Source organism: Bos grunniens, chromosome 10, assembly GCF_055505025.1.
Source record: "Bos grunniens cultivar Pamir isolate PY7600 chromosome 10, Bosgru_T2T1.0, whole genome shotgun sequence".
Lineage (NCBI taxonomy): Eukaryota > Metazoa > Chordata > Mammalia > Artiodactyla > Bovidae > Bos > Bos grunniens.
In genome coordinates, this window is record NC_141174.1 from 44497235 (window position 1) to 44509903 (window position 12669).

At 41.1% G+C, this 12669-nt stretch overlaps 1 long non-coding RNA gene across 4 annotated transcripts in view; it reads left to right on the top strand.

Moving 5' to 3' along the window:
- The window catches only part of LOC147364443 (uncharacterized), a 51525-nt gene that overhangs the window by 26001 nt on the left and 12855 nt on the right, over positions 1-12669 (top strand). For 3 of the 4 annotated variants that reach the window (XR_015134479.1, XR_015134480.1, XR_015134481.1), the window contains exon 3: positions 9819-9959. This is a non-coding gene — a long non-coding RNA (uncharacterized LOC147364443). Of the gene's footprint in view, positions 1-9818; positions 9960-12669 lie in introns of those variants that run through there. The other variant, XR_015134482.1, reaches the window with a different exon arrangement.

A 12669-nucleotide genomic window follows, 5' to 3' on the forward strand; every position in this document is an offset into this window, starting at 1 on the left:
CAACAGAGTCATGGAGTTGCAACAGATACTTGGTAACTTGCAAAGGGAAACTATTCATCATCTGGCCCTGTAAGAAAAGGTTTGCTGAACTTTGGTTCACACCATTTACATCTAATGCAAAGATGGATATGGTTGGTTTAAATCTGTCCTGCTCTTGTCTCATGTGTCCTTTGCTCCTTTTTTCCTCTTTTGCTGCTGTCTTTTGAATGAGTGAAAGTTTTTTTTTTAATAACTTCACCTTATTTCCTTTCTCTGCTTAGTAGTTATAACTTTTTTTTTTATTTTTTAACTTTACAATATTGTATTGGTTTTGTCATATATCAACATGAATCCACCATATAATGTGCATGTTTGTCACAGTCCACTTTCAATCAATACACCATTTATACACAGTGTAAAACATGGACAGAATACTTTCATTCTTCTCTCCTGCGCTTTTTAATATTTTTGTCATGTATTTCATACGTACATGTGTTATAAACCAAAATATTTGTATTATTTTGCTTCAAGCAATCTGATTATCTATTGAAGATAGGCAAATAGTGAAGTAAAAAACTTTACATAATTAACAATAGTTTTGCCATTACTGATGCGGTTTACTCTTTGCTGTAGATCCAGACCTCCATGTGGCACCATTTACTTTTGGCTTCAAGGACTGACTTCCTTTACATTCCTTTCACATTTCTTCTGTTTGGATCTGTAGGTGACCTATTGTTTGACCTTTTGTATATTTAAGATTTCATTTACTGTTTAGGCATATTTGGTAATCAGTTGTTTCTTGGTTGGATTTTTTTACTCCAGTAGTATTGAGGTATAATTGGCACATTAGTTTTAGGTGTTGTTGACTTGAAAAACAGTCACAACCTAAAAGTTGAGAGGAAGTTTTATTTGGTGGGAATTTTTAGGACTTCAAGCCCAGGAGACACCATCTCAAATGACCCTGAGGAAACTCCAAGGAGGCGGGGGAAGAGTCAGATTATATAGAAGTTTGCAACAAAGGGCAGGTAGTCTGAACATCAAAATATTATTGTTAATTATGGAAAACCAGATATCTCAAGTTAAGGAATTTTACACATTTCTATGTATGGGAAGATGCAAGAGTCTGGGCTCACTGAAATCATTCCTGTCATATGCATCTCTGCTATCAGAAGCCACTATCCTGACTTTTTCTTTCCCCCGCCCAAGCTCCTCAAGTCTCACCCTGGGGAGTGGCTGATGGCTGCTGAATAGCAGATATTTTTCTTCCTGGGTGCCCTCTGGGCTCAGAAGTTCACATTAGATGGGCTGGAATCACTGCTGACTGTGATCCTGATTTATTGGTATGGCAGGAAATTCTCCATTTCTTAGTGTACAACATAGTGATTTTATATATGTATATACATATATATGTATGTACATATGTAATTCAAAATGATCATCATAATAAGTTTAGTTAAGATACATCACCTGCCATAGTTAAAAAAAAAATAGTAAAAATGTTAAGACCTACGCTCAGAGCAGCTTACAAATATGTAATACAGTGTTACAATCTATACTCAACATGCTGTACATCATATCACCAGGACTTATTGTATGACTGGAAGTTTGTACCTTTTCACTACCTTTTCCTAATTTTCCCACCAAGAGACTCCTCTAACAACCACCAATCAGTTCTGTGTATCTCTGAGTTTGGGATTTTTATTTTAAAAAATTTTAATGGTGTATAGTTGCTTTACCGTGTTCAATTTTCTGCTGTACAGAAAATGCATCAGCTTTCTGCTTGGATATCCTTCCAATTTAGGTCATCATGGAGCAATGAGTGGAGTTCCCTGAGCTATACAGTAGGTTCTCATTAGTTATCTATCTTAGACATAGACTCAATAGTATAAATTGTCAATCCAAATCTAATTCTTCCCAATGTCCTTTTTAACCTTGATGTCTGTAGGGTTTGTTCTGTTTCTTTAGATCTGCTTTGCAAATAAGTTCATTATACCACGTTTCTAGGTTCCACACATGTTAATATACAATATTTCTTTTTCTCTTTCTGCCTTAACTCTGTATGACTGTCCCCAGGTCCATCCACATCTCTGCATATAGCACACTTCATTCTCTTTTTATGACTAATACTCCAGTGTATATGTACCATGATTTCTTTAGCTGGTCCTCACTGATGGACATTTGTGTTGCTTCTATACCCTGGTTAAAGTAAACAGTGCTTCAGTGCACATTACAGAGGATGTGGCTTTTTCAGCGATAGATTTTGTCAGGTATATGCCCAGGTGCAGCATTGCTTGGGCTTGTGGTAGTTCTAGTCCTAGTTTTTTAAGGAATCTCCATACTGTTCTCCATAGTGGCTGTATCAATTTATGTTCCTACCAAAAGCGTGGGACAGTTCCCTTCTCTCCACACTCTGTCCAGAACTTGGTGGTGGTACAGATAATATTTAATTTTTTTAGTTGGTGTATAATTGATTTACAATATCTTCCTGATTTCTGGTGTACAACAATGTGAATCAGCATTCCCGCCATCTGAGCCTCCCTCTCACCATCTCCACCATCCCACCTGTCTAAGTCATCACCCAGAACTGAGCTGAGTTCCCTGTGCTCCATAGCTGCTTCCTACAAGCTGCTGCTGCTGCTGAGTCACTTCAGTCATGTCCGACTCTGTGCGACCCCATAGACGGCAGCCCACCAGGCTCCTCCGTCCATAGGATTTTCCAGGCAAGAGTACTGGAGTGGGGTGCCATTGCCTTCTCCATCCTATAAGCTATCTATTTTTATACAAGTAAGTGTGTGTATATCAATGCTACTCTCTCCATTCATGCCACCCTCTCCTTCCCCCACTTCCTGTCTTTTCCTGCCCTGCCTGAAAATAGATTCAGAAGTATATATCTCTCTCTTCTAGAGTCCATATATATGAATTAATATCTGTTTTTCTGACTTACTTCACTCTGCATGACATACTCTGAGGTTCATCCACCTCATACACTAACTCAGTTTCATTTCTTTTCATGGCTGAGTAATACTCCATTGTGTGTATATATATCACAACTTGTTTATCAAGGCAGATGTCAATGGACATCTTGGCTGCATCCATGTCATGGCTATTGTAAATTGTGCTGCTGTGAACTTTGGGGCAAATGTGTCCTTTACAATGATGGGTTTTCCTGGATATATGGCCAGAAATGGATTGCTTGGTCATATATTAGTTTTATTCCTAGTTTTTAAAGGAATTTCCATACTGTTCTCCATAGTAGCTGTATAAATTTACATATCCACCAAGAATGTAGAAGATTCACTTTTATCTACACCCTCTCTATCATTTATTGTTAGTAGCCTTTTTAATAACTGACATTCTGAGGCTGGTGTGAGAGGATACCTCACTGGGGTTTTATGTTTCTCTAATCAATGGATTCCCCTGGACCTTCAGCAGCACAGAATCCACCTGCCATGCAGATGTTGGTTCAGTCCTTGGGTAGGGAAGATCCCCTGGACAAAGGGATGAGTACCCGCTCCAGTGTTCTTGCCTGGAAAATTACGCAGACAGAGGAGCCTGGTGCACTATAGTCCACTAGGTGATAAAGCGTCAAACAGTTTTGAGCAGACACAGCACCAATAATCTTTCTTTCCTGCAGCCATTAACAGGTAGGGGGTCAAATTATCTGTGGGCTGAACAAAGGCACATTAATCCAGGCTGAGGGGTTGGTTTACTGAGGCAGGGCTTTATGTATGATTATAACAACAGCAACCAAAACAAGTCAAAGAAACAGTCCCAACATGGAGTCAGAATTGGTTCTTCTCTGCAACATGAGTATGGTATATCTATGTGTTTCTATTCTTTTACTTCTAATCTGTGGGTATCATACTGAAATCTTTTTTGTAGACAGCATGTATAGATCATGCTATTTCCCCATATTTACTTCTGCCTTGTATTTACTTCTGCCCCATATTTATTTCTGAATTGAGGTACTTAAGAGACTAATAAACTATGGCCTGGTAGATGGCCTGTTTTTGAAAATACTATTTTGTTGGAACATAGCCACATCCATTCCTTTATGTATAGACTGTGGCTGCACTTGTGCTACAACAGAGTCATGTCGTTGCAACAGAGACTTCATAACTTGCAGTAGGAAGCCGTTTACCTTTCGGCCCCTCAAGTTTACACCATCGATGTCTAATGTAATGATCAATGTGTTTTGTTCACATCTACTGTCTTTCTGTTGTCTCATGTGTCCTCTGCACCCTTTTTCCCCGTGTGCTGCTATCTTTTGGAGGAGTGAAAACTTTTATGTAATTTCACCTTATGTTCTTTCTGGCTTAATAGTTGTAAGTCCTTTCTGTGTTCTTTCACTTTATTTAACTGTGTATCTTTATCACAGTCTACCTCAGCAATATACCATTTTATATGCAGTATTTGACAACATACTTTCATTCTCCTCTCCTGGCCTCTTTGACATTGGTGTCATGTATTTCACCAGTACATATGTTATAAAACCAGAAATGTTTGTATTATTTTTGCTTCAGGGAATCTGATTGTCTTTTAAACAGAGGTAAATAGTGAGGTCAAAGTCTTTATTTAATTTCCCGATATACTTACTTGTGTTCTTAAGTCTTTTGTGAAGGTCCAGACCTCCGTGTAGTACCATTTTCTTTTGGCTTGACTCCTTTATATTCCCTTTGCATTTCTTCTATATGGATGTGCAGTTGACAAACTGACCATTTTCATATTTGAGACTTCATTTCATGTTTAGGGGGTTTGGTTGGATTTTTCCTCCAGTTTTATGGACATATAATCGTAATATCACGTTAATTTTAATCCATGCAACACAGTGATTTTATACATATTTTATGTATATATATAATGTGAAATGATCACAGTAAGTTTACTTAATATCCAACATCTGACATAGCTAAAAAAAAATCTGTGATGAGAACTTCCAAGACCTAGTCTCTTTTCAGCTTACAAATCAGCAATACAGTATTTTCATCTATATTATCTATACTCAGCATGCTGTAACTTAAATACTCAAGACTTAATCTATAACTGAAAGTTTGTTCCTTATAACCACTTTCTTCTTTTTCTCCTACTACCAACAACCTCCCCTTACAACCACCAACCAGTTCTCTATGAGTTTGGGGGGGTTTATTTTATTTTACTTCTTGTTTTTTATTAGTTTTTAATGGAGTATAGTTGCTTTACAGTGTTTGCTTCTTCTGTAGAGAAACTGAATCAGCTATACAAGTACACACATACACCTAACTGGTCTGTATGTGTAAGTGAAGTGAAGTCGCTCAGTAGTGTCCGACTCTTTGTGATCCCATGGACTATAGCCTACCAGCCTCCTCCCTCCATGGGATTCTCCAGGCAAGAGTACTGGACTGGGTTGCCATTTCCTTCTCCAGGGGATCTTCCCGACCCAGGGATCGAACCTGGGTCTCCTGCATTCCAGGCAGGCGCTTTAACCTCTGAGCCACCAAACATATACACATATGGACCGAACATATACACATATACACTTAACTGATCACATGGATCACAACCTTGTCTAACTCAATGAAACTATGATCGTGCCGTGTAGGGCCAACCAAGATATATGGGTCATGATGGAGAGTTTAGACAAAATGTGGTCCACTGGAGAAGGGAATGGCAAACTACTTCAGCATTCTTGCCATGAGAACCCCATGAATGGCACGAAAAGGCAAGAAGATATGACACTGAAAGATGAGCTCCCCGGTTTGGTAGGTGCCCAATATGCTCCTGGAGAAGAGTGGAGAAATAGCTACAGAAGGAATAGACAGGCTTTTGTGATTACAAGTGCAGTGCATGTTGGGGTCCCTGTGTTTTCTTGAATGATAGATCTCTCGGAATCTAGAGCCAGGTGTAGAAATGTCAGCTCCTTGACTGACCTCTCTTGACAGTTTGGGCAGGTATTTGGAGGCTGTCCTTTCTTCTGGGCACCGACCGTGTATTTCCCAGGGGTAGGTAGCGGGGTTCCTTTCCTCCAGGTAGTCTCCCAGTTACTGTTTGTAGCCCTGTGAGAATGATAACTAGACCAGTGGGATTTGATTTCTTGTCATCCTTCTAATGGACATGCCTGCAGTCATTAGGAATGTGGAAGCATTTTGGTTTCTTATTGAGGTTTAGGTTTTCTGGTTTTGATTTTTCCTTCAAAGGTGTGAAGATAATATAGCATTAGCAACTGACTTCCTGAAGTTCCACCTTGGCCAAAATTTACTTCTGCAATACCCATCCCGGGACAAGTCCTAAGGGCAGCCATTATGGTTAACAGACCCCCATGCCCTGTGGACTCTAGGTGCCCCGAAGCCCTGGCTGTCCGGTTGTACTGACAGGACATGTCCACAAGTGGGCAGCATTTTTCCACATCCACCTTGGGTTCCTAGTGCAACCGGAGCCATAGGGAATGTCAGGTTCCTGGGCTGCGCCTTCCAGTGCAATGTGTCTGAGCAAACACCTAGGGGCTTGTGTCCCACAGTTTCCTCTCCTTAAACCTATACTCTCCCGCATTTTAACTAATCCCAACAGGTCCAGAGCACCCAGATCTAGACACCAAGGTGCCTAGGAAGCTGCACTCTCAGGAAGGAAGCTTGAGCTGGGAACCTTAGCACCAGGAGAGGGTGGAGGTCAGTTGACTATTGCTCCCAAGATCCTCCAGGCCTTGATTCCACTCCGGACTCTGGTCCCAGCCAGAGCCGAGCAGGCACTAGAGGTTGAAAAGGGGTCTCAGGAAGGGCACCCTGCCAGGCTGTCTTGACCTCACCCTGTCCCAACCTGGGACATAAGCCTGTGTAGACTCCTGGTATAGGAGAAACGTCAAAGAAAGTAGGTTCGAGGGGATACAGTAGGAACTACTTTTCTTTCTTTTCCTTTGGCATCGTGCCCATGTTGTATAGTCAATTGGCTGTTCTGTGTTTGTGGTATTGTCAGTGTACAGACCTCTGATACAGGTATGATGGTAACTATAGGCTGTATCTATGTTTCTGGGTTTTTTTGTCACAGAGCTTCTTGCAGAAGGTCATGCCCCCTGCTGAGCACAAGGTTTTTGTGGATTATCTATGTCTGACCCAGTTTTCAGTGTATATGAGGAAGGAAAGAGACTGTCTCTGTGGATTACCTTTAGAGATGGCCATTTCTGTGGTCAGGTCAGGCGCAGAAACTTCTGTGTGTATGTGAAAAACAAATGAAAGAAGAAAGTAAGAAAGCTGATAATTCTGGTGGATTATCTATGACGGATACAGAGGTCTCTATTTCTTCTAGCCTGGACCCCCTAATTCATCCCCACCCCCTTCACTTCTGGATTTGTCTTTTTTTTTTTTTTTTTTTCTGGTTCCCTTGGTACGAGATAGAACTTTCTCAGGGTCTCTCTTTGGGGTATAAATTCGATCCTTCGTTTATTTTTCTTCAGTCCAGAGGGGGACATCATGGGCCCTGTGGTCCTCCACTGTCTGGCTGAGTCTCTGGAGCATAGGATCCTTCAATTTCCATCCCCGTGGCTTCCAGGGGAATAACATCCCCATCTCTCAGTGGGGTTTTCTCTGGCCAAGTAATAGTCCGTCCCTTATAGGCGGCACATCTTGTTGAAGCTCTAACGTATCGGTGGGGATTTTGCTGTTTCTCTGTCTTGGTTCCTATGAATATTGCTGCAGTGCTTGTGGATGTGCACGTCTCTTTCTGAATGATGGGTTTCTAGGGGTTTAAGCCCAGGGCTGGGAATGTCAGCGCCTAGGCTTAGTCTCTCTTGAGAACTTTTTGGCAGGCATTCGAAGACTGTCCATTTTTCTGGGAGTTGCCAGTCCTTCACACCGACAGTGTCGGGGGCTCCCTTTGCTCCAGCCCCTCTCCCGCATTTAGTGCCTGTAGCCTTGTGACGACACCTAACTTGCCTGGTGGATTTGATGTCTCCTTGTCCCTTTGATTGGTATTCCTTCAGAAATCAGGGATCTTGAGTCTTTTGCCCTGAGTGTGGTATTATGTGATTTTTGTTGTTCCTTCCAGTGTGTATTGGAAAATATACCTGTGCGGTTGGCCACCTGAAAGTCCAAGGTGTTTGGAATATATCTCTGCAATACCTGCCGCAGGACAGGTCCTAAGAACAGTGGTTATCGTTCACAACTCCCTAAGCCTTGTGACTTACGGGTGCCCTAAGCAAGTGTGGTGCCATTATACTTACAGGTAGTGTCCACAAGGTTACAGGACGATTCCTGCCCACCTCAGGTTCCTGGGTCAAACAGAGCCTTAGCCAAAGCTAGATTCCTAGGTTTGAATTTGAGTGGAATATGCCCGAGGCAAACTTCTCAGTCTTGTTCTCTCTGTGACTTCCCGCGGTGCTTTACATGCCAGACCACCAGACTAATCACATCCCTGGCCTCATCAAAGGGGCTGGACATGGAAGCCTAGCGTACTGCAGTTCATGGGGTCGCAAAGAGCTGGACACAACTGCGTGACTGACAGACATACAACACATCCTGTCCTATACAGGTAGCCTGAGGCAGTTTTCCTTTAGGGACTGGATAAGAGTCTCTCACAAGCTTATTTCCTCTCGCTCTTTGTGTCAGCCTGCATACTCTTAACTCGCTTAACTTGGCGGGGGGGGTGTGTGTGGGTGTGTGTGTGGAGCTTAAGTTGAAGAATCCACCGTGAAGTCCAAAGACATATCTAGTATCAGTAATATGCCTACCATATATTTCTCAGAGAGTCCATGGGAATCTGTGAGAAGTATTTAGATATCTGTAGAGAAACCCAGGTGTTGCGAGAGGGCATCAGAGGGCAGACACACTGAAACCATCATCACAGAAAACTAGTCAATCTGATCACACGGACCACAGCCTTGTCTAACTCAATGAAACTAAGCTATGCCGTGTGGGGCTACCCAAGACAGGCGGGTCATGGTGGAGAGGTCTGACAGAATGTGGTCCACTGGAGAAGGGAATGGCAAACCACTTCAGTATTCTTGCCTTGAGAACCCCATAAACAGTATGAAAAGGCAAAATGATAGGATACTGAAAGAGGAACTCCCCAGGTCGGTAGGTGCCCAATATGCTACTGGAGATGAGTGGAGAAATAACTTCAGAAAGAATGAAGGGATGGAGCCAAAGCAAAAACAATACCCAGCTGTGGATGTGACTGGTGATAGAAGCAAGGTCCGATGCTGTAAAGAGCAATATTGCATAGGAACCTGGAATGTTAGGTCCATGAATCTAAAGGAGATCAGTCCTGGGTGTTCATTGGAAGGACTGATGCTAAAGCTGAAACTCCAATACTTTGGCCACCTCATGTGAAGAGTTGAGTCATTGGAAAAGACTCTGATGCTGGGAGGGATTGGGGGCAGGAGAAGAAGGGGACGATAGAGGATGAGATGGCTGGATGGCATCACTGACTCGATGGACACAAGTTTGAGTAAGCTCCAGGAGTTGGTGATGGACAGGGAGGCCCGGCGTGCTGCGATTCATGGGGTCACAAGGAGTCGGACATGACTGAGTAACTGAACTGAACTGAGGGCAATATTTACAGACCAATGCAGGACTATGTGGGTTTGAACTGAGGAGTGAAACTCATTTGAATTCCTACATTGCAGAGTTTGAGTCTCAACTGTCTTACCTATAAAACAGGGATTCTGAAATCTATTTATCACTAACAATAGAAACAATGCCTCATGGGTTTGTTTTGGGGGTTCTAGCATTGATGTTTTCACTGCTATGGCCTGAGTTCAATCCCTGGTCACGGAACTAAAATCCCACCAGCCACATGGTACAGAGAAAAAAGAAAAAAAAAGAAAGAAAGAAACAAGGAAAAGAATTATACTGGATTTTTTTGTCTTTCAGACCAGCAAAAACTGTGGAAATCTCACTAACAGGTCTGCCTTGCAAGAAATGGTTAAAGTTCTTCAAGAGATAGAAAATTATATGGATCAGAAACTGATATCTACATAAAGAATGGAAAAGAAATAGAAGAAATAAATGTAGGTAAGATCGTATTTTTTTTTACTCACAATTGATTTCCATATGTAACTGTTAAAGGTAATAACAGAGACAATGTACTGAGATGATGGAAAATGGAAGTGAATGACAGCAACGTTACAGAAGCGGCAGAGAGGAACTGGGAACAGTATAGTATACCTGCACTATCTATGAAGCAGTATAATGTTACCTGAAAGTAACTTAAATCTGTGGCAAATGTATAAGAAAAATTTTAGAGCAGCCACTTACACTCCTTTTACAGAAGTATAATAGATTTAATAAGAGAAGATAAAGTTGAATCATATTAAATGCTCAATTAACACCAGAGAAGGCAGAAAAGATTTTTTTAAAGTGCAACAAAGAGAAAACAGTTACAGCTGTATTAATATTTACCATGTTCTTATCAATAATCACTTTAAATGTAAATGATCTAAATATACCAGTACAAGATAGTCAGGATTTAAAAAAAAAAACAAAAAACAAAACCCAAGACCCACACCTACTTTAAAGACACAGATTAAAAGTAAAGAAATGGAAAAAGGTAAACTATGCTAACATGAATCAAAAGAAAACTAAAATAGCTACATTAATTTCAGACAAAATAGATTTCAGAACAAGTAAAATACATCCACTCTTTTAGATTCTTTCCCCATATAGGCCATTAGAGTATTTAGAGTTCTCTGTACTATACAGTTGGTCCTTATGTTTTATATATGCTGCTAAGTCGCTTCAGTCGTATCCAACTCTATGCAACCCCATAGACAGCAGCCCAGCAGGCTCCCCCATCCTTGGAATTCTCCAGACAAGAACACTGGAGTGGGCTGCCATTTCTTTCTCCAATGCATGCAAGTGAAAGTGAAGTCGCCCTGTCGTGTCCGACTCTTAGCGACCCCATGGACTGCAGCCCACCAGGCTCCTCCGTCCATGGGATTTTCTAGGCAAGAGTATTGGAGTGGGGTGCCATTGTCTTCTCTGATATTTTATATATAGTATTGTGTATATGTCAGTCCCAATCTTCCAACTTATCCCTACCTTCCCTCACCCCACTGGTAACCATAAGTTGGTTTACTACATCTGTAACTCTACTTCTGTTGTGTTAAATAAGTTCACTTGTATCCTTTTTTAGATTCCTCATGAAAACAATATCATAGGCTATTTATCTTTCTCTGACTTCATTCAGTGTAACAATCTCTCGGTCCATCCATGTTGCTGCAAATGCATTTTGGTTTTTTTTGTTTATGGCTGCATGATATTCTGTTGTGTGTACATGTGTGTGTGTGTAATATATATATAACACACACCACATCTTCTTTAGCCATCTTTTGATGAACATTTAGGTTGCCTCCAAGTTCTGGCTGTTGTGAAACAGTGCTGTAATGCACACTGGGATGTATGTACCTTTTTGAGTTATAGTCTTCTCTGGATATATGCCCAGGAGTAGTATCACTTCATGAAGATCAGAATGGCCATCATCAAAAATCAACAAACAATAAGCGCTGGAGAGGCTGTGGAGAAATGGGAACCCTCCTACACTGTTGGGCTGGAATGTAAATTCCAGCAGCCATTATGGAAAACAGTATGGAGGTTCCTCAAAAACAAACTAAAACTAGATTTAGCATATATGATCCTGCAATCCCACTCCTGGGCATATATCCAGAAAAGATGAAAACTCTAATTTGAAAATACATGCACCCAGTGTTCATAGCAGCACTGTTTACAACAGATGAATGGATAAAGAAGATATGGTGTGTGTGTGTGTGTGTGTGTATATATATATATATATATGTATGTGTATATATATATATATATAATGGAATACTATGCAGCTATTAAAAAGAATGAAATGCTGCCATTTGCAGTAATATGGATCAGTTCAGTTCAGTCACTCAGTCATGTCCGACTCTGCAACCCCATGAAGTGCAGCATGCCAGGCCCCCCTGTCCATCACCAGCTCCCAGAGTTCATTTGCAGTAATATGGATGAAAGTGAAAGTGAAGTTGCTCAGTCATGTCCGACTCTCTTCGACCCCATGGACTGTAGCCCACCAGACTCCTCCATCCATGGGATTCTCCAGGCAAGAGTACTGGAGTGGGTTGCCATTTCCTTCTCCAGGGGATCTTCCCGACCCAGGGATCAAACCCAGGTCTCCTGCATTGCAGGCAGACGCTTTAACCTCTGAGCCACCAGAGAAGCCCATAGACCTACAGATTTTCATACTAAGTAAACCTTCAGAGAAAGACAAATGATATCATTTATATGTGGAATCTATAAAAAAAAAATACAAATGAACTTATTTACAAAACAGAAACAGACTTACAGACATAGAAAACAAACTTATAGTTACCAAAGGGGAAAGGTGGTATGGGGGATAAATCAGGAATATGGGATTAACAGATACACACCACTATATATAAAATAGATAAACAAGGATTTACTGTATAGCACAGAGAACTGCATTCAATATAATGGAAAAGAACTGGAAAAATATATATAACTGAATCACTTTGTTGCATACCTAACAGTATTGTAAATCATCTACAATTTTGAAAAATTCTATTATCTTAGACTGATCAAATCACCAGGTACTATTTTAGTATAATACATACAGTGATGGAGAGAATGCAACACATAGAAGTTACTGTATGCAGAACTGAGGTAAGTGTATGTGCATGCATGCTCAGTCATGTCCGGCTCTTTTGTGACCCCATGAACTGCT